This window comes from Amblyomma mixtum, chromosome 8 (assembly GCF_055824585.1).
Source record: "Amblyomma mixtum isolate Tamu chromosome 8, ASM5582458v1, whole genome shotgun sequence".
Classification (NCBI taxonomy): Eukaryota; Metazoa; Arthropoda; class Arachnida; order Ixodida; family Ixodidae; genus Amblyomma; species Amblyomma mixtum.
Window position 1 is genome coordinate 108,771,483 of NC_143019.1, and position 18,571 is coordinate 108,790,053.

At 48.6% G+C, this 18,571-nt stretch overlaps 1 protein-coding gene across 2 annotated transcripts in view; it reads left to right on the top strand.

The window, feature by feature from the left end:
- Positions 1–18,571, top strand: part of LOC149333850 ((3R)-3-hydroxyacyl-CoA dehydrogenase-like) — a 60,678-nt gene that overhangs the window by 7,975 nt on the left and 34,132 nt on the right. The window contains exon 1 of one of the 2 annotated variants that reach the window (XM_089558818.1): positions 993–1,061. The exons of the other annotated variant lie outside the window; for it this stretch is intronic. The gene's annotated coding sequence lies outside the window, so the exon portion shown is untranslated. Of the gene's footprint in view, positions 1–992; positions 1,062–18,571 lie in introns of those variants that run through there. 2 annotated transcript variants of the gene reach the window in all.

The following is an 18,571-nucleotide window of genomic DNA, read 5'->3' on the forward strand; positions in this document are numbered from 1 at the left end:
GTGATTAACCAAGTTTTGTTCCCCGTACCCACTCTTCCCGCTTCCGGTTTTTGAAGGTTACACCTATCATTTTTCTCTGCATAGTTCGCTGCGTTGCCCTTAAGTTAAGCAGAACCCTTTTCTTTAGTCTCAATGTTTCTGCCCTTTGGGATTACCGGTAAGATGTAATTTTGTATAAATTTTAACTGTCATCCGAGGCATACAAATTCGCATGTTATTGAAGTTCTAATTAAATTATGATCTACTAAACGCCTGAGAACAAGCCGTGCTTTCAGGCATCTTCTTACGCCCATGAATCAAATACCATTGTTTCTTTCAGTTCCGAGGTTTGTCTCTACCCCTTTAATCAGCGCGTCGAGGTGGGCCATGGTTACTGAGTTGCCATTTCTCTTGAGTAGCGTTAAAAGAAAAACAACACTCATAAAAATAATAATATCCCAGCAAATCCATTTTAAACAGGCCTCTCCATCCCCCACTTGATTTCGCCGGCGCCCCGTGCCGCCGGCAGCTGCTACGCACCATGTGACCAACCACGTGACCACCCACGGCGCCGCCACGCTGAAGGTGCGAAATGCTAACGTAATGTAGGCATGCGGCACGCACACCAGCTGTTTGCTTGACGTCACAACGTGCATGTGCACAGCTGGCGCAGCGGTGGTTTTTTTTCAGCTGTTGCTTCAAAGTGCTTCTCGCAATTGTCTAACCAAAACCCAGTCAGGATCTGGTCTCAGGCACTTTAGGTTGGTTTATGGTTGGTTTATGAGGTTTAACGTCCCAAAGCGACTAAGGCTATGAGAGACGCCGTAGTGGAGAGCTCCGGAAATTTCGACCACCTGGGGTTCTTTAACGTGCACTGACATCGCACAGTACACGGGCCTCGAATTTCTCCTCCAAAGAAATTCAACCGCCGCGGCCGGGATCGAACCCGCGTCTTTCGGGACAGCAGCCGAGCACCATAGCCACTGAGCCACCGCAGCGGTCAGCCACTTTATTCACGCACACTACCGAATTCTGTGTCGCAGCTTGTTCGCTTGCCTTCTGTTTGGCTGCATCCAGCCACGGTACGTAATATTCGGTTATTAGCTTTTCCTTTTAAATAGCCTTTAAAGTATATTACTGCCTGGCGTTCAGGGGTAATATCCCTGAAAGTATATTTACTGCCTCGCTTTTCTTTTTTCAGTCAGTTTGCTTGCCTTCTTGTTGTTGGACGATTCCCTTATCAAACCTCTCTTAATTTCCTTTAGCGTTGTCCACAATTTAATTGCGAGTTTTTCTATATCCTTGAAGTCCTATCACCATAGCTGAAAACACGCAATATTTACTTACCTAAGCACTTTACGTGCAAACTGGGGTCTTCCCTATTCCTATTCTGTGGGCTCTCGGACCCCAGCAGTAAGAATCACATAGAATTGATGTTGGCTGCTTGGCATGTACCGATGTCTTCTCTTATCACTCCCGGTTCTCTACCTATCGTAAATAATTTGCCTTTTCCTGGGTTCCCACTCACTCGTTTAGTACTTTAGTCCATTTTGTTCTGCTTCGTTTAGTGCACGACCAAAGCTGCAAAAGCAGTTTCATCGCTGAAGCCTGAAGGAATTAGTAAATTAATGATATACAGAATGCCGCGACCGCGTTTCGAACCCGCAGCAGTGCAAACAGATTAACTTCGCTGTCCAGTGCGCGAAAGGATTAGGCTTTCGCCGCAGCCGATCACTCCTCGTGTTCAATGCAACACACTCTCGCGCTGTGCACTGCACATCGCCGACTTCATCAAGTGCTGTCTGCGGCGCGAGCAGCTGAGATTGGCTTAGCCTCGATCAGAGCTTAATCTGAGTCTCATATTGCCGCCATAAGTTCTGACGACTCAGCAAAGCAAAACCAGGAGCCAACCAAGCTAAACACATGTTTTCGCACCTCTACTCGGCTTAAATACGTTAAAACCCTACAAATCTGCTCTGATACTTAGTAGGGCAATGCCTGGCGCAAAGTGGACACCACTACGGTGTTTTCAATAAACTGTTACCCGAGTTCTTCCTAATCCCTCCAGCCGCCGCGGTGGCTCAGTGGTTATGGCGCTCGGCTGCTGACCCGAAAGACGCGGGTTCGATCCCGGCCGCGGCGGTTGAATTTCTTTGGAGGAGAAATTCTAGAGGCCCGTGTACTGTGCGATATGAGTGCACGTTAAAGAACTCCAGGTGGTCGAAATTTCTGGAGCCCTCCACTACGGCGTCTCTCATAGCCTTAGTCGCTTTGGGACGCTAAACCCCATAAACCAAACCAAGCAAACCTAATCCCACCCTCTGATTATAGCTTCTAAAAACGGTGCTCCTATTCATTCCTTAGAGCAGCGCGCAACGACGACAGGCAAGAAAGGAGAGGATACGGAACAAGGTGCTGGACTATCAACTGAGGTTTTTATTTTCGGAAAAAAAACTTCTTAAACATCGCTGTTCTGCACGTGCAAGGGTTGCGCAACATGCAGAAACGGTCAAACACTTTTTAAGCCGAAATTCTTTAATGCCACATCGTTGTCGACAGAAGGGTGTCAGCAGAGGTGTCACGTTTCTCTAGTAATAAAAACAGCGCAAGGACACAGGACGAGAACGGAGAGTAGACACACACGGCGCCGTGTGTGTCTACTCTCCGTTCTCGTCCTGTGTCCTTGCGCTGTTTTTATTACAAGATGCTTAACCAACTCGCCCAAACTGCCATTTTACTACGTTTCTCTAGTCAGACCAAAAAAAAAATCTTTCCGCAAGATGGGATTCGAACCACCATCCTTCCGTTCCGCAGCCGAGCGTGCCAATGACTGCGCTACTTCCTGCCAACGCATATGCAGTCCTCCTTCTCTGGGACGCTGGGGAGTGTTTGCAGAAAGGCGTCGAATCAGACTGATGCCTCCCAAACCCCCTCCAGTGTCTCCAGCATTTAAGATTCACATACAATTGTGTACTTGATTAACATCTTAACCACACATCAGTGACACAAGCAGCAACACCGCACTAAAGGCTTCCGCCTCACCGCACTTTAGGTCAACAGTGTCCCCAGAATTTTTTTACATTTTGCCGGTAAGCATAGCGGCGCACTTAGTTAATCACATGTTATGAGCTGATCCCTGACGTTTCTTTCTTGAAAACGTAGCAGCACGAAAAAACGAGGACAAAATAGACACAGGTACGACAGGACATGTGCTGTCGTACCTGTGTCTATTTTGTCCTCGTTTTTTCGTGCTGCTACGTTTTCAAGATGGATCAATACCAACTGGCCCAAACTTCGGTACGTTTCTTTCGGGGGCTGATACGTCACGCACAGCCCGGGTGATAAAAGCCCGACTGATAAAAACATCTTTAATATCTTCTTTTCCTGGCACCCTCATTAGCACCTCACTGCTGCCGCTAATATTAGGAATTGAGGATTCTTGTCGCAGCTGTATTTACGTTGGTACGGAAGGGTCGAGGCGCACACCCAAAAGAAGAACCTTGCAGGAAAGTGACCCGTAGCCATTTCGCATGATGTCTCCGATTCTTTTTTTAAATTCTACTGTTCTGCAAGTAGAGAGTTACAAAACATGTGCCAATGGTCAATCAAGATTTAACAAAAGCTATCAATAAAACTGAATTCCTTCTCATTCATGTTCAAGGTTCCGCTGGTAACGCACGAATCTCCTGCTTTTGTTATCTGAAACGCTTTTCCGAGCTCTCAGGCTGCCTTATTTCGGCGATTGAATAGCACGACAGTCCTATCTACAAATGGCCAACGCCCTTCGCATGAACTGCAATGATCAGCTAGGTCCCTGAAAGGCCGACTTGAGAGGAAACAGAAATGCTCCCGTAAACGCAAATTGAGGCACCTACCCGTCTTGCCTATGTATGTTCTTCGCACGAGAGCGGAATGCTGTAGACTACTTCTATGGATCATGTTAACTATTTAAACTGGTGCCGGATACTACATCCCGCTATTAGGCGTGCCACACAGCTCTCCTATGAGCCCACGCGAAGATATGGCCAAGCTTCCTTGGAACGAAAAAAAAAGCTTGTACGCCCTATCTAGAGCGTACTTTTTTTCAAGCGATGTGTCATTACATGGGCGTTTGTTACGACCGCTACGGCAATGCCGTCACAGTCGCAGCGATAAGATACCTCGCGAAACCTTAGCAGGGCCTCTGCGTGATGCACCGGCCGTGTAGTTAAGGCGACATGACGGGGGACATGACGGGGGTAGTTGCAGGTGCTTAATATGGGACGGTATATGGTTGCATACCCCCGTCATGTCCTTACCATCTGCATGCCTCTTTATAATGCATGAGGTATTTCAGACTGCCGTTTTCATCGTAATTTAATTGTGCAGCAGCAATTGCCTGATGCTCCGATACATTCCCTAAAACCCTAAAACCCACTTTTCCTATCACAAAGCGCTATTCATTTCGAGGACAGTCCTAATATAAGCACATCTGGATAGCATTAAAAGCAAACCATCGCTTTAAGAGTGCACACTGCACCCATGGCGCCAATAGCGCACACCGCTTGAGTGGCTCTGCAGGCAGGGTGATATGCTATCCGTGTTATACATGCCAACTTAGGCAAATAACAAGATGAAAGAGCGGAAAGAAGGTATAGGCGAACAAGAATACTGCCTCCATGGAATACCGAGCCCTTTGTCAAAGTGGTTTTCGCGGCAGTTCCACCGAGCCTTCCGCTTGTAGATTGCATTTTCAGTGCGCGAGCACTTATAGTAGCCACTACCCGCATTTACCCGTTGTGCGTTTGTCTGTTTGTCTGAAGCCGGTTTTTGTGGCAGGCTGCACACTTGCCCACCGCGTCAGGTGGTAGCTCAATTAATCGTGAGAAGCTGGTCGTGAAGAACAACCTGTTTTGGTTTGGTTTGGTTTGGTTTATGGGGTTTAACGTCCCAAAGGACTAAGGCTATGAGAGACGCCGCAGTGGAGGGCTCCGGAAATTTCGACCACCTGGGGTTCTTGAACGTGCACTGACATCGCACAGTACACGGGCCTCGAATTTCTCCTCCAAAGAAATTCAACCGCCACGGCCGGGATCGAACCCGCGTCTTTCGGGGCAGCAGCCGAGCACCATAGCCACTGAGCCACCGCGGCAACAACCTGGATCGCAACAAAACCCAAGCAACCCAAGTCGCATTCATTACAGGACCTATCGCTGCACCACTGCAACAGGATTGGCAGGAAGAGTCCCGGGGATCTATGAATGTAAAGAATTACCAAAACCGCTTATATGGACCTTAACCCATTATCGCTACCTAAACAAGTGTCATCCGTGAGCGCTAAATTTGAACACCTGAAGCGAAGTTAAAACTCATCATTGTCAAATTTAAATACCAGAAAGCTCGTTAAACTCCACGATGATTAACATCCATACCTCTACTACGGTTTCATCGATATTCTTTTCTTGACATTAGGTAATATAAAAAACCGTGTACATCAACTCACTACTACCATTTGCGGCGAGTTAGTGAAAGCATTAACGTTAGTCCGTTGCGCTGTGTTATGCACAATCGCCTCGACTAGTTTCGCTACACTGTAAACATAAATTAGTCCGAATAAGGGTATAAACTGCTGCTGCCCGCTTTTAAACTGAACTTATCTAAAACAATGCGACCGCCTGTAAGTCGTGGAAATGAGGGAATCCCCATTTTTTACTGCCGTCAGGGAATCAGCGAGATAAATAAAACATTCATATGGTTTTACTACTTTTCTAAACAGGAGCACATCGGCTTGAATGTTCCTTCAGGCCCTTTAAACACTCCTTAGAGTCTGCCCGCCGCCTAGTGGCAGGTGCCGGTTCGCCGCACTTGCAGGTGACGATGCCGGCTCCCTTGTCGCTTCTGGCTCGCTTCCTGCCTCTGCTTTTGTTGCTTCCCGCACGTTTGTCACGATACAAGACACCTGATCATCGCCGCCTTGCGCAGCAATGTGCTGCAGAGGCTGTCGTTCAGAAGTCTCCAGCGTGTTCGCGAAATGCTTGGTGTTGCTTCGTCTGCGACAGCTGTTCGCGAGAGGCTTAGCCAGTCTAGCTCAGTCGAGCTAATAAGGCGGTGTGCGACGCGTCGTCCTCTCCGCAGCAGCCAGCTTACCGTCCGCTCCTTTGTGCGCGCATGCCGTGACATAAGAGACTGGTCATCATTGACCTTTGGACGCCTTTGGAGCTTTGGACGTCTTACTCAAGACGGCAATACTTGCAGAAGCAAGGACTGGTCTTTCATTGTACACGCAGCATGCAAATATTGGCGAGTGCTGTTTCTCCGTGCCGATGTGGCGCTTTGTGTGCGACGCATCAGTTTTCTCGACGCCGACGGCCCCTCGTTCGTTCGCTGTATCATCACGTGAACCTGAAGGGATACAAAAGACCAGATTATCGTCGCCGTGTGCAGGTGTAAGCAGTATTGAACTCTCGTTTGAAGCCACAGACGCGCATGCACTTAATGCCTCTCCCTTTCCAATGTGCGAAGAGTTGCTGTGTATCCTGGGTGCGCCGAAACGAATGGCTTCATCGTCGCCCCGAATAGCCAACTCACATAGCGGTCGCTAAGTAAGTATCTGAGAAATTTGTTGTTGCATGCGGCTGAAGAAAGTGTGTGCAGTACAGCTGAGGCTCTTTACTTTAATACAACGTGTTGTGCAAATATACGCGCGCCGTAGAATACGCGCACCGCAGCGCATTGTTCGGGCTCAAATTTCGTACAGAAGTTACATTTTGTCGGCAGAACTGTTTTATACCACATTTTTGTGGGTGTGAGGATCTGTGTGAAGATTGCAGGTCTTATTTTTAAATAAACACAAAAGTATAAACAATAAACGAGGCGGCTTTTAACGGAAAGGAAACCAATTACAATATGAGCGAGAAGAAAGGAAAGGAACAAGAGAACAACGCAACAATACACGGGAAAAACACACGGGGGAACAGAACAAAGTGCTTATGATAAATGCAGGAAAAAGAGTCAAAGAGGAAAGTTCACACTACTTGTCTTATTCGAGCAACGAGCGGCGAGGACTGGCTGCGTGTCGGGTAGTCAAGGAGTCTCTTGGCGTTCCAAACGCCGATGCAAGGCTACCGCAGCGGCAGCGTTCGTGGGCTCCCGGCACGGTTCCCAGGTCTGGTATCCCGGAAAACGGTCACGTAGGCGCCAGAGGCGGCCTGTGTGGAGCAGCTGACGGATGGACGGAGAAGAGTGGCGCCTGGGCCTGGTGGTTGAGGCTCTCGACGATGGATGTCCAGGTCTGGTGGCCCGGACGTCTGCGGCTAAGGCCCAAGCCCGGAACTCGGGGAGCCAGCAGAACTCGTCCACGTCCGTCGCCCACCGCGCTCTTCTCTTCTCTGCCACGTAATCCTCTTCGACCTGCCCCGCGTTCCCCTCCGCACGCGCTCCTCGTGCTTTGTCTTCTCCACACGAACGCCGCTGGGTGGCGCTATCTCCTTACAGAAGGCCCCCTCTTCGGAAGTTTTTTCCAAGGGAAAGAACTCAACTTCAGGAGAGCGACACCAGACGCGTTCGACGATCGCAACACAGAACACCGCACCACAGCGCGCACACTACACACCACACACAATACGACGGTCGTCAATGTTCGAAGCGTTCACAGACCTTCGCACACACAGCACAGAGAGCACATGGAAAGTCAACGTAAAGCGTCCATAGAGGGCGAAGAAACACGGAAAGCATAAAAAGTAGATAGCCGACACTCAGAAACAAACATGAACAAACAAAAACAATTCCAACAACAGGTGTGGGCTACATTCTTCCGTATTCCATTGTTCACATCAAACCACTTCACCGTCGCGAGAACTTTTTCGGCTAGTACTTCCGTTTTCCTTTGTGAAACCGTTTTCTCCAAACCGACCTCGGTTTCCACCATGATTTTACATGTTCCCGTCCTACGATGTTCTTCACTCTGTTCTCCCTTGCCTTCGACACAGTTTGCTGACACATATCACACGATCTGACATAACTCTTAATGTCAGCCTGTACACCGGGCCAGTAAAACTCACTGAGCACCCTAGCTATTGTTTGCCGTATTCCATGATGGCCGGATAATGCACTCTTGTGTGCCAACTTAAGAACTTGCGTGCGTAAGCCCTTTGGTACCACCGCTTGCTCAACGACTTGGCCGGGACACACTTGGTATGTCCGGAAGAGAACACCGTCATCAGTATCAAAGGAGTGGGCGGTCTGTCCCTTGCCATGAAATATTTGCCCCAACTTCCTGCGACACACCTCTAAGGTCGGGTCTTCTTCCTGTTTCAAGCGAAACTCCGGTCGTGACAAGTGGAGTGTGTTCAGAGTGGGGCTTTTACTACTCTCTGAAACCTTTGCTGTCACCATTCGGGAAGGAACATCGACCGCACCCGTCATGGCAAGGGAAACTGCCTGATCAGTGAGAACTGGCGGGTCAACCGGGAATGGAGGTTTAGCGCCAGGGACATTGCCGATTATGATGTCGTACAGGGGTGTAGACAAGCACCGCGCGATGGCCCTACCCGAGAAGTATGGTGAAGAAATCACCACCTCCGCTTCCGGAACTTCTACACTTGTCCCATTGGCCAAAAACAACGTAGCCTTTTTCCCGGTAAGTGCCGCTGGCGGTACAAGAGACTCACGCACAACAATACCGGTGCTGCCCGTATCCCGTAATACCGAACCATGCTGGCCGAACACCTCACCGTGCGCCACGGGCATAGCAGTTTCCACCGGGTTGGAAGGACAGACCATCTCCCCCAACTGGCCCTCTACGCGCGTTACCACTGCAGTGCTATCGGGATGTGAATATCGAGGTGTCATGCAACAGGCGGACTCCTCACGGTCTCCTGGCCTCTTAGCTTTGCATGACTGGGCATCATGTCCTACCTCGCGGCACCAGGTGCAATACGATTGCTTTGGCTTCGTCCGACAATCCGCCGCCTTGTGCCCAGTCTTCTCGCAAAGAAAACACCGCAGGCGAGATTGTGAACCTGAAACCTCGTCCTTGGCTTTATTCATCGTATGCTCCCCCTGTTCTTTGAAGAACAACAAGTTATTTTGCCGCTGTGCTTCGAGAAAATGATCGGCAGCCTCCGCCAGCTTGGAAACTGTCTTGCCCTCCCGCTCACGTAAGAAAAGGGCTAAACGAGAATGACAGTTGTTCAGAAATTGTTCGCTCACGACCATCTCGCGAACCACCTCAAAAGTGCGGCCTTCACCCCGCATCTCGACCCAACGGTCAAAGAAGCTAAACAACCTGGCAGCATATTGCGAGGCCGTTTCTCCATCCTGGGGCTTGCTCTGGCGAAACTTCTCTCGGTAACCTTCCGCGGTGAACCTAAACCTCTGAAGCAAGGCAAGCTTCGCTTTGTCATAATCCACGGAATCCTCAGGCGAGAGCCGACCGAAGACCCTAAGTGCTTCGCCACCAAGGCACAAGCTCAACGCCGTTGCCCACTTTTCTTTTGGCCAACCCTGCCCCGTGGCCACATGCTCAAATCTCTTTAAGTAGGCATCGAGGTCATCCCGCGCTTCATTGAACTGTGGTATGAGGCTGTGCGGGTTAATGGAGCTGGTCGATGAGACGCTACGCTCTCCACGGTCACTCGGAGGATTTGCGCCACCCTCCATGAGCCTTATTTGTAGCTGCAAGTTCCGCGCCTCTAACTCCAAGCGTTCCTTCGCAGCCTCTCGCTCAGCCTCTACATTCCGTGCCTCTAATTCCAATTTCTGCTTCGTAGCTTCTCGCTCTAACTCCAATTTCTGCTTCGCAGCTTCACGCTCAGCGGCTCTCTCTTCCCGTGCCTTACGAAGCTCGTCCTCCACCCACGCTCGTAACTCCGCGCCGCACAAGCCCATGCGTTCGCCTAAAGCAACCAAATCTGAAGCGCTCATATTGTTCCTAAATTAACACAACAGGCAAATAAATAAAAACCGACCTCGTCCTGTCGTGGACGCCAAATTTGTGAGGATCTGTGTGAAGATTGCAGGTCTTATTTTTAAATAAACACAAAAGTATAAACAATAAACGAGGCGGCTTTTAACGGAAAGGAAACCAATTACAATATGAGCGAGAAGAAAGGAAAGGAACAAGAGAACAACGCAACAATACACGGGAAAAACACACGGGGGAACAGAACAAAGTGCTTATGATAAATGCAGGAAAAAGAGTCAAAGAGGAAAGTTCACACTACTTGTCTTATTCGAGCAACGAGCGGCGAGGACTGGCTGCGTGTCGGGTAGTCAAGGAGTCTCTTGGCGTTCCAAACGCCGATGCAAGGCTACCGCAGCGGCAGCGTTCGTGGGCTCCCGGCACGGTTCCCAGGTCTGGTATCCCGGAAAACGGTCACGTAGGCGCCAGAGGCGGCCTGTGTGGAGCAGCTGACGGATGGACGGAGAAGAGTGGCGCCTGGGCCTGGTGGTTGAGGCTCTCGACGATGGATGTCCAGGTCTGGTGGCCCGGACGTCTGCGGCTAAGGCCCAAGCCCGGAACTCGGGGAGCCAGCAGAACTCGTCCACGTCCGTCGCCCACCGCGCTCTTCTCTTCTCTGCCACGTAATCCTCTTCGACCTGCCCCGCGTTCCCCTCCGCACGCGCTCCTCGTGCTTTGTCTTCTCCACACGAACGCCGCTGGGTGGCGCTATCTCCTTACAGTGGGGTACTTATCTGATTCGATCAGAAGAAGTCTGATATTAACATCGTCTGTGGCGACGACGAAGGAAATTAGGCTGCTCTGTCAGCAATCTCACCGGTGGCGCCTTCTCGTATGTCGGCCGTGGAGATTCAGCAAGGGAGGGGGATCGGGTGGTTGTTTTACAACAGTTTTGAAGACGCTTTTTCAACTGCTTTATCGATGATTACAATAAACATGGTTTGGCCAAAACTCCAGTAAATATGGTCTTTGGTGAAGTAGACTCTTCAAAAATCCAGCAAAACCTCCCCTCTGCCGAAAGTCCACGGTCGACAAACCAGATGGCACTACCGGTGCGATCGCTGAAAGAACAGTTTGATTTCCTACGTCGTCACCGCTGACGATGCGATTATGCGACTTTTTCTGATAGATTCAGGCAAATAACCCATACAAACGTAGCATGAAACAGTTCTGCCGACCAACTGCGATTTCTGTGCTAAACTTGAGCTCGAACAATCCACTCCTTTCCCTGAGAGAAGCATTCTGCTTTGGAGGCGTCTAACCCTGTGGACAGAGTAGACCTGGCAGAGCTATCAAGGGTAATAAATAAGCGGAAAGCAGCCGACGTAAGAAAGTTTAGTACGGAGAAAACCCAGCATGCTCTAAAGAACGGAGGTAGCCTAAAAGGAGTGAAGAGAAAAATAGACATACGTAAAAACCTGATGTATGCACTGAGATACAAAAAGGGCTGTGTCAGTATCAATATGGATAAGATAGTTAAAGTAGCCAAAGTGTTCTACAGAAATCTGTACAGTATCCAATGTGATCAGAAGGCTAATGAGAGAAGCTGTCAAGCACAGCAATGAGACATCCCGCCACTAGAGAAAGAGGAAGTTAAGAAAATCTTGGGAGCAATGCAGAGGGGGAATGCAGCTGGTGAGGATCAGGAAACAAGTACATCTTATGAAGAACGGAGCTAGAGTGTGCTAGAAAAATTAGCCACCCCGTATACGCAATGCCTTACGACCTCCAGCGTAACAGAAGATCGGAAGAACGCTAAAATTATCTTAACTCATAAGAAAGGAGGTTTCAATGACATGAAAAATTACAGAACGAACAGCTCACTGTTCCTTGCCTACAAGGTATTTACTAAGTAAATCGCAAATAGAATCAGGAGAACCGTAGACTACAATCAGCCAAATGTTTAGGCGGCCTTTCGTAAAGGATATTCGGCAATAGACCATATTCACACTATCAGACAGGTGATAGAGAATTGCACAAAATATAAACTCCTATATATAGTGCTCATTGGTTAAGAGAAAGCATTTGGCTCAGTTGAGACCTCAACAGTAAGGCAGGTACTGTGGAATCACTGTGTAGAAAAGTCTGATGAGAAAATACTGGAAGATATGTATAACGACTGCACAGCTACAATAGTCCTTCATAAAGCCAGCAATAAAATTCCAATAAGGAAGAGTGCAGGCAGGGAGACACGATCTCGCCAATGCTATTCACCGCCTGCTTACAGGAGATGTCCGAGGACTGAACAAGGAACAATTGGGGATAAGAGTTAATAAATATTACCTAAGTAATTTGCGATTCGCTGATGAAATTGAGTTGCTAAGTCACTCAGAAGATGAGCTGCAAATATGATCAATGAGTTTGACAGGCAGAGCAGAAAAGTAGGCCTTAAAATTAAGATACAGAAAACCAAGGTAATGCTCAACACCCTCGCAATGGAAAAGCAGTTCACTATTGGTAGCGAGGTGCTGGAAGTGTAAAGGGAGTGCGTGTGCTTAGGACAGGTAGTGGACGCTGATGCGGGTCATGGGGTTGAAATCACTAGCAGGATGAAAATAAGGTGGAGCGCATAAGGCAGGTTCTCTCACATCATGAATGGCAGTTTACCAATATCCCTCAAGAGAAAAGTATACAACAGTTACTTTGTCGGTAGTCGCCTACGAGGCAGAAACGTGGAGGCTAACGAAAAGGGTTAAGCTTAAGTTAAGGACAACGCAGCGAGGTATGGAAAGGAAAATTGTAGGTGTAACGTTAAGAGACTGGAAGCGGTCAGAGTGGGTGAGTGAACATACGCGGGTTAATGACATCCTATTCGAAATCAAGAGGAAGAAATTGGCTTGGACAGGGTACATAATGAAAATAAAAGTTAACCGCCGGTCCTTAAAGGTAACGGAGTGGATTCCAATAGAAGGCAAGCGTAGCAGAAGACGGCAGAAAGTTAGATGAGCGGTTGAGATTAACAAGTTTGCGGGGATACAGTGGCCGCAGCTGGCAAAGAATACGGTTAATTGGAGAGAGATGGGAGAGGTATTTGCCGGGCAGTTGGCGCAGTCAGGCCGATGATGATGATTATGATGATGAGGTATACAAGATCCCCTGCTCTAAGTGCTCGGCGTCGTATATCGGCGAAACCAAGCGCTTGGCCGAAATAATGAAGGAGCACAAAGTGGAATGTGGTATCTTGTGAGCGGTGTTTGCACGTAGGTACAATAAGATTCGAGAAAACTCTGCTATATAGCGATTGGTTTGGGAAGGTTCCTGTTTGCATTTTGAGCCAATGGACGGCGCCCCTTCGGGATAGTTTCCGGTGTTCTAGGGGTGTAGACACCGCTCGAGGCGGTAATGCTGGAGGATGCCCTTGTATGCAACAAGTAGGGAATGAATCCACTGGGGAGTGTCAGAGGAAGCGGCAGGCAGAGGAGAGCGCTCCGTCCGTTGGAGTTCTGCTACGCCTTGCGTAGTGATACATCCAGTCGCTCACGATCTGTTCGCTTGAACCCAATGTAAGGGGCGACATAGGTAATGCACGTACAAACGAATGCTTGCACAATGCGCAGAAAGGTTGGAATCATGCACGTCCTTGTGCTTGTTGGCCACTCTCTTGAGTATACAGCTGATGTAGTTCTTAGAAAACATAGCGCAAAAAGGACACGGACAACACAGAAGTGGACAGGACAGCGCCTGTCCTGTCCACTTCTGTGTTGCCCGTGTCCTTTTTGCGCTATGTTTTCTAAGAACTGTTACCAACTAGCCCAAACCAAGCTACTGTTACAGCTGATGTAGATTACAGATCGGTGGAGCAGGGCGACGCATGTATGCCCAGGAGCGTGCCGATGTCAGGCTTCCACGTCTTCGGCGCAAATATCATACAAGTCGCACCGATGACGAACCACGCATAAGCAGCGAATTCCTGATTAATCATTTTTTTCTCCCGGTGCGTCCCATTGTGGGAGTGTGCCCAGTTTTCTCTCCGGATCTTGTTAAAAACATATGCAGCCGGCTGTCTCCGCCACGGGATCACCCGGTTGGCGTACTAAGTGGGAGGTGAGTGCTTTCAGCCGTGATTTGCACCTGTAGGCGACGATATCTGTGCATGCCCAGAACCGGCTAGAAGATTTGTTTTAACGTTGAGTCAGATGTCGCGGCCGCTGTAAGCTTCATATTGATCCTTCAGCATCAGTACGGTTTTGCTGACATTCGTGCATGAAAGTTGCGCACACTGTTGCCGATGCCGGTTCCAGCGCCTTTGAGTTTTTTCGCCTTTTTCAGCCGCCGTTGTGGGATGACACCGGCAGACCAGTAACTGATGTGGCACGAAATCAATTTATTGCTTTGAATTTCGAAGGGGTGACTGTTCGGTTCCTTAGTCCAGGAATCCGTTGTCTTCGGCTGCCGTCTTGGCCGTACACAGAACCTCTGGCTGGATCTTAGGGTCTTAGCTTGGACAGCTACACCTCCCAGTCCTGCGTCGTTGTGTGTGTCAACGTGTCTAGTATATTCCTGGCTGACTGTGCAGAGGAGGTCTGTCTTCGGAGGACATATAGGCTAGACTAGCTGGACTGAGATATATATTCGATTGTAGGCGCTTAATGCTATTTCTTGAGCTTTTATGAGAGACGAGTGCGTTGGGGCATATCCTCCTGTACTTATTCTGGGGTGCTGGAGCATTTTTCTGTGCCCTATCAAAGTATCAGTTCTGTTTTAATCAGAGGGATAGGGATTTTATTAAAGTCATACGTGAACTGCGGCGTAAGCACTTTCGCTGGCTACGCGCGAGGGCTGTGCTAGAGACCGCATGATGGCCGAAAGCTTGTCTGTATCGTGCTTTGTCTTGAGGATGCGGGGCGCATGTTTGCGTAGGCGCTCTTTCCCGTTACTTACACATGCTTGTTTGAATCACGGCTTCATGTGGAGATGAAGAGCGCCACAGCTGCCTCTTCTCCTCGCGTGATACGCGTTCATAGGGCTCGGTCAGGCTGAGATGGTTTGTAAAATATCGGTGGCGATGTCCCTCCTCTGCAATTATGTTGTCATATTCTTCATGTAGAGATGCAGGAGTAGCCAACTGTCTGTTTTACAGTTAGAGATTCAGGGACTTTGGTGAAATCTGGCCCTCTGTGATCTCTTCTAAAGTGTCGTGAAAACGTATTGTCTAAATTTAAGCGATGCCCGCGTTCACTAGTAGGTCTCGTGCTTCCTTAACCGCTTTCGCACTTTTTTGCGTTTTTGTCTTTGTTCCTTTTATCCCAGCTTAGGCAATGCGTTGAGTATGTTGTTATTGTTTGCCTCCTAAAATGGTACATACGCACAAGGGGATTGGCCATAACCAGGCGTTGACTACCTGCATTGCAAATTGCAGGCATGCGAACCTACTGTTGATGGCATGAATTAGTATTTCACTTCTTCCCCCGTGAGCCCGAATTTCCAGCCGGACACCACGCTGATCACCCGCCGCGGTGGCTCAGTGGTTATGGCACTCGTCTACTGAGCCGGAGTACCCGAGTTCGAAACCGACCGCGGCGGCAGCGTTTCGATGGAGGCGGAACGCAAAAGGCGCTCGTGTGCTATGGGATGTCAGTGCACATTAAAGATCCCCAGGCGGTCCAAATTATTCCGGGTTAATCTACTACGGCGCCTCTTTATTCTTTCAATCCCTCCGTAATCACTTACTTCCCTTACGTCGCGGTTCGGGTGTCCACCGACGTATGTGACACAATAACTGCGTCATTTCCTTTCCTCAAAATCAATTTCATTTTTACCGGGCTAATCGTGCGTTGCTGCTTGATCTGTAGTGCTGTTTAGCTTCCTAATTATTTATCCGTTCTTCCCTTTGCTTTTCTGATTAGCCCTATAATTTTCATTCCTTAGACTTCTGTGATCTGCTGATACTGTTGTTGGGGGATGACTTCGCATGGTTCTCTTTTCCTATAAAATGGATGAGTTCTGGCTTATAATGGGCGCATTACAGCCGCTTTGGGTGTCGTTTTCGTTGACTTGACTCACGGCTAACAGCAGCGTATTTCGGGTGTCTGTCACCTATATTGTGGATGCGAAAATTGTGACACCTGTGTAGAGGGCGTGTTTGATGTTTGGGATCCTTTCTGGCAGAAGTGCGACACCCCCTATAGCTTTGTTTACCAGCAGCGGGGAAACCCTTACAAAAAAGTTTTAGACAGTCTGTAGAGTGTCTATAGACTTCTGTCTATAAAGTCTATAAACTGTCTATACACAAATCCTAGAGAACAGTCTATAGGCAATACAAATGTCATAGACAGTCTATAGACAATGTATAGATTTATGGCCATACACTCTTTGTAGACCTTTGTCTATAGACAGTCTATAGACTATGAATAGACAAAAAGCAATATCTATAGAAAGTCAATAGAGTCAGTAAGAAGTCTATAGACTGTCTATGGACCATTTTTATAAGGGAAGGACCACGCCTTGCCCCGGGCCTTGTCTACCTAGCTCTGCGATATTTGGTCCGGCCAGGGCTAGTCGCACTTGCCAATGTGACATGAAGCTCCTGATGTAGTAAATTCTTAAGAAGTTTGGTGAGATATACTTCTTGCTTCACGTTCAAGCTGATAACAGCGCATGAGCATTCCACTGCAATTTCTGTGCACTTTGAATATGTTTGTGTTTGTTACGGGGGTACATTATATATTCCTGTCTTTCCCCAATTAAAACTGTCAGTTAAGAAGAGGCGATTCTTGTGTATATCTATCTGTGCGTCACGACATCGCGTTGTTATCAACATGGTGTTAAATTCTGCTTCCGCGCCTAATTCTCTTGAGGCTTTTTGCGAGTGCATTGTATGAGATGTCAAAAGCGCCTTTGAGGTCCAGCTCCAGGGTAGCTCTGGTTTGATACCGACCCTGTCGAGCTATGACATCTTTCTATGGCAGATTGTCCAATAAACTACGCAGCCGCCCATGAAAATGTCTTGTTGTCGTGATGATTATTGGCTTAATCACTGATGAAATTAGGGAGGATCACAGGGACCAAGAAGCAACAGTGGGGAAAACCAGTTTCAAAATGAACTGTGTGGTGAGGCTGGTGGTTGATGTTTTCAAATTGTGTTCTGTCTCATAAGTAGTTCCTCAATCATTTAACTAAAATAAAGTCGTCGTGCCGTTTCTAGCTTATTGGTTTATCATGTGCCACCCGATCAAACTCCTTTCAGAATTAAAAAATTATTACATTTGTTTGCGGCTGTTTTCAGATAAGTTGTGCATTCGTTCAATTTATTGTGTTAGTTTTGGAAGCCTTTGGCGGAAATCGTATTCAGAGAGTGATAATTGACGTTTGTCCTGAAGAAAAATTGCGTTTATAAATACTGCATTTGTGAAATTGACGGATTGAGGAGTTAGTTAAGGTGGGTAACCTTAATCTTTCTTCCTTAACATTGCATTGAAAATATTTTCATTTATTTTTCACTTCTTGGAGTGTAGAATTGGGTATCTTTCTTGACACTGGACGCTATTTCCTTAGCGAGGCTGGTGGGGAACGCGGCTCAGAGTCAGATATTTATTGAATGTGCTTTCCGCTGCGATGCCTCAAATGTGAAACGGTACTATTGTCTTTAGTAAGAGGTGAATAAAAATAATTATTCGTTTAATTGGCGAACTAGAGGTTCATTTGTTTCTAGCAAGGAGGGAGAAGATGAAGAACTTCATTATTTGAAAGCAATTCGGGGAATGCCCCTGGGTCCTCGCACTATCGCACTGCACTGAAGTGTTTATGTTCATAAGGTCCATAACACTGGCAGCCCGGCCGGTTTCGATGGCCAGCACGGCCGGGTCCTCCGAGTGCAGCAGGGTCTCCCAGTCCTCCCAGGTCTTGAGGTTCTCTAAGCCCAGCAGGCGAGGGTCCGCCCGGCGAAGGAAGGGGATGTAGTGGGAAGAAGGGAAGGGTTCTGGGCATAGGGTGCAGGCAGGAGGGAGGAAGGAGGGATGATAGTGGGCTAGGGTATGTGGTGAGGGGAGAGTGTGGTGGTGGTGGTGAAAACGTTTATTGCCAATGACGTAAATAGTGGGGGCAAAGCCCCCTACATGCCACTTGGATGCCCCCTCAATGTAAGGAGGCACCCTTACAACTCGAAGCATAACCCATGGAGCGCAATCCTGTGAGCGCTGGAGATGATCCGGCGCTGGTCTTGAGCAGACGAGCTGGTAAGAAGAGACTCCCAGTAAGACTCCGCCACGGTTGGTGATGGGGGATGAGGGAAGGTGAGGCATGTGAGGAGGGTGTGTAAAAAGTCTCCTGGTTTGCCGCAAAGTTTGCATGATGACGGGAATTGGTTTGGGTATCGGGCATGTAGCAGATTTGGTATGGAGCAGTCCGGGTTTGTAGTTGCCACCAATATGCAGCCTGCGCTACGGTGAGGGATGGTGGAGGAGGTGTAAAACATTTATTTATGCTATGTACAAGAAAGGTATTGCTTAGACCGGGCCTGAAGGGCCCGGCACTCACAATCAATAGGAGGGATCCCTAGTCCGGGACCCCTGTGGCCTCCGCAGCGGCCCGCGCTCTTGTCACCAGGGCTCGTTGGTCCTGGAGAGTTGAGCAGCCGAGCAAGGCAGCCTCCCAGTCCTCTCGGGTGGGTTGTGGGTGGGGTGAGAAAGCAGGATTGGCAGGGCATGCCCTCAC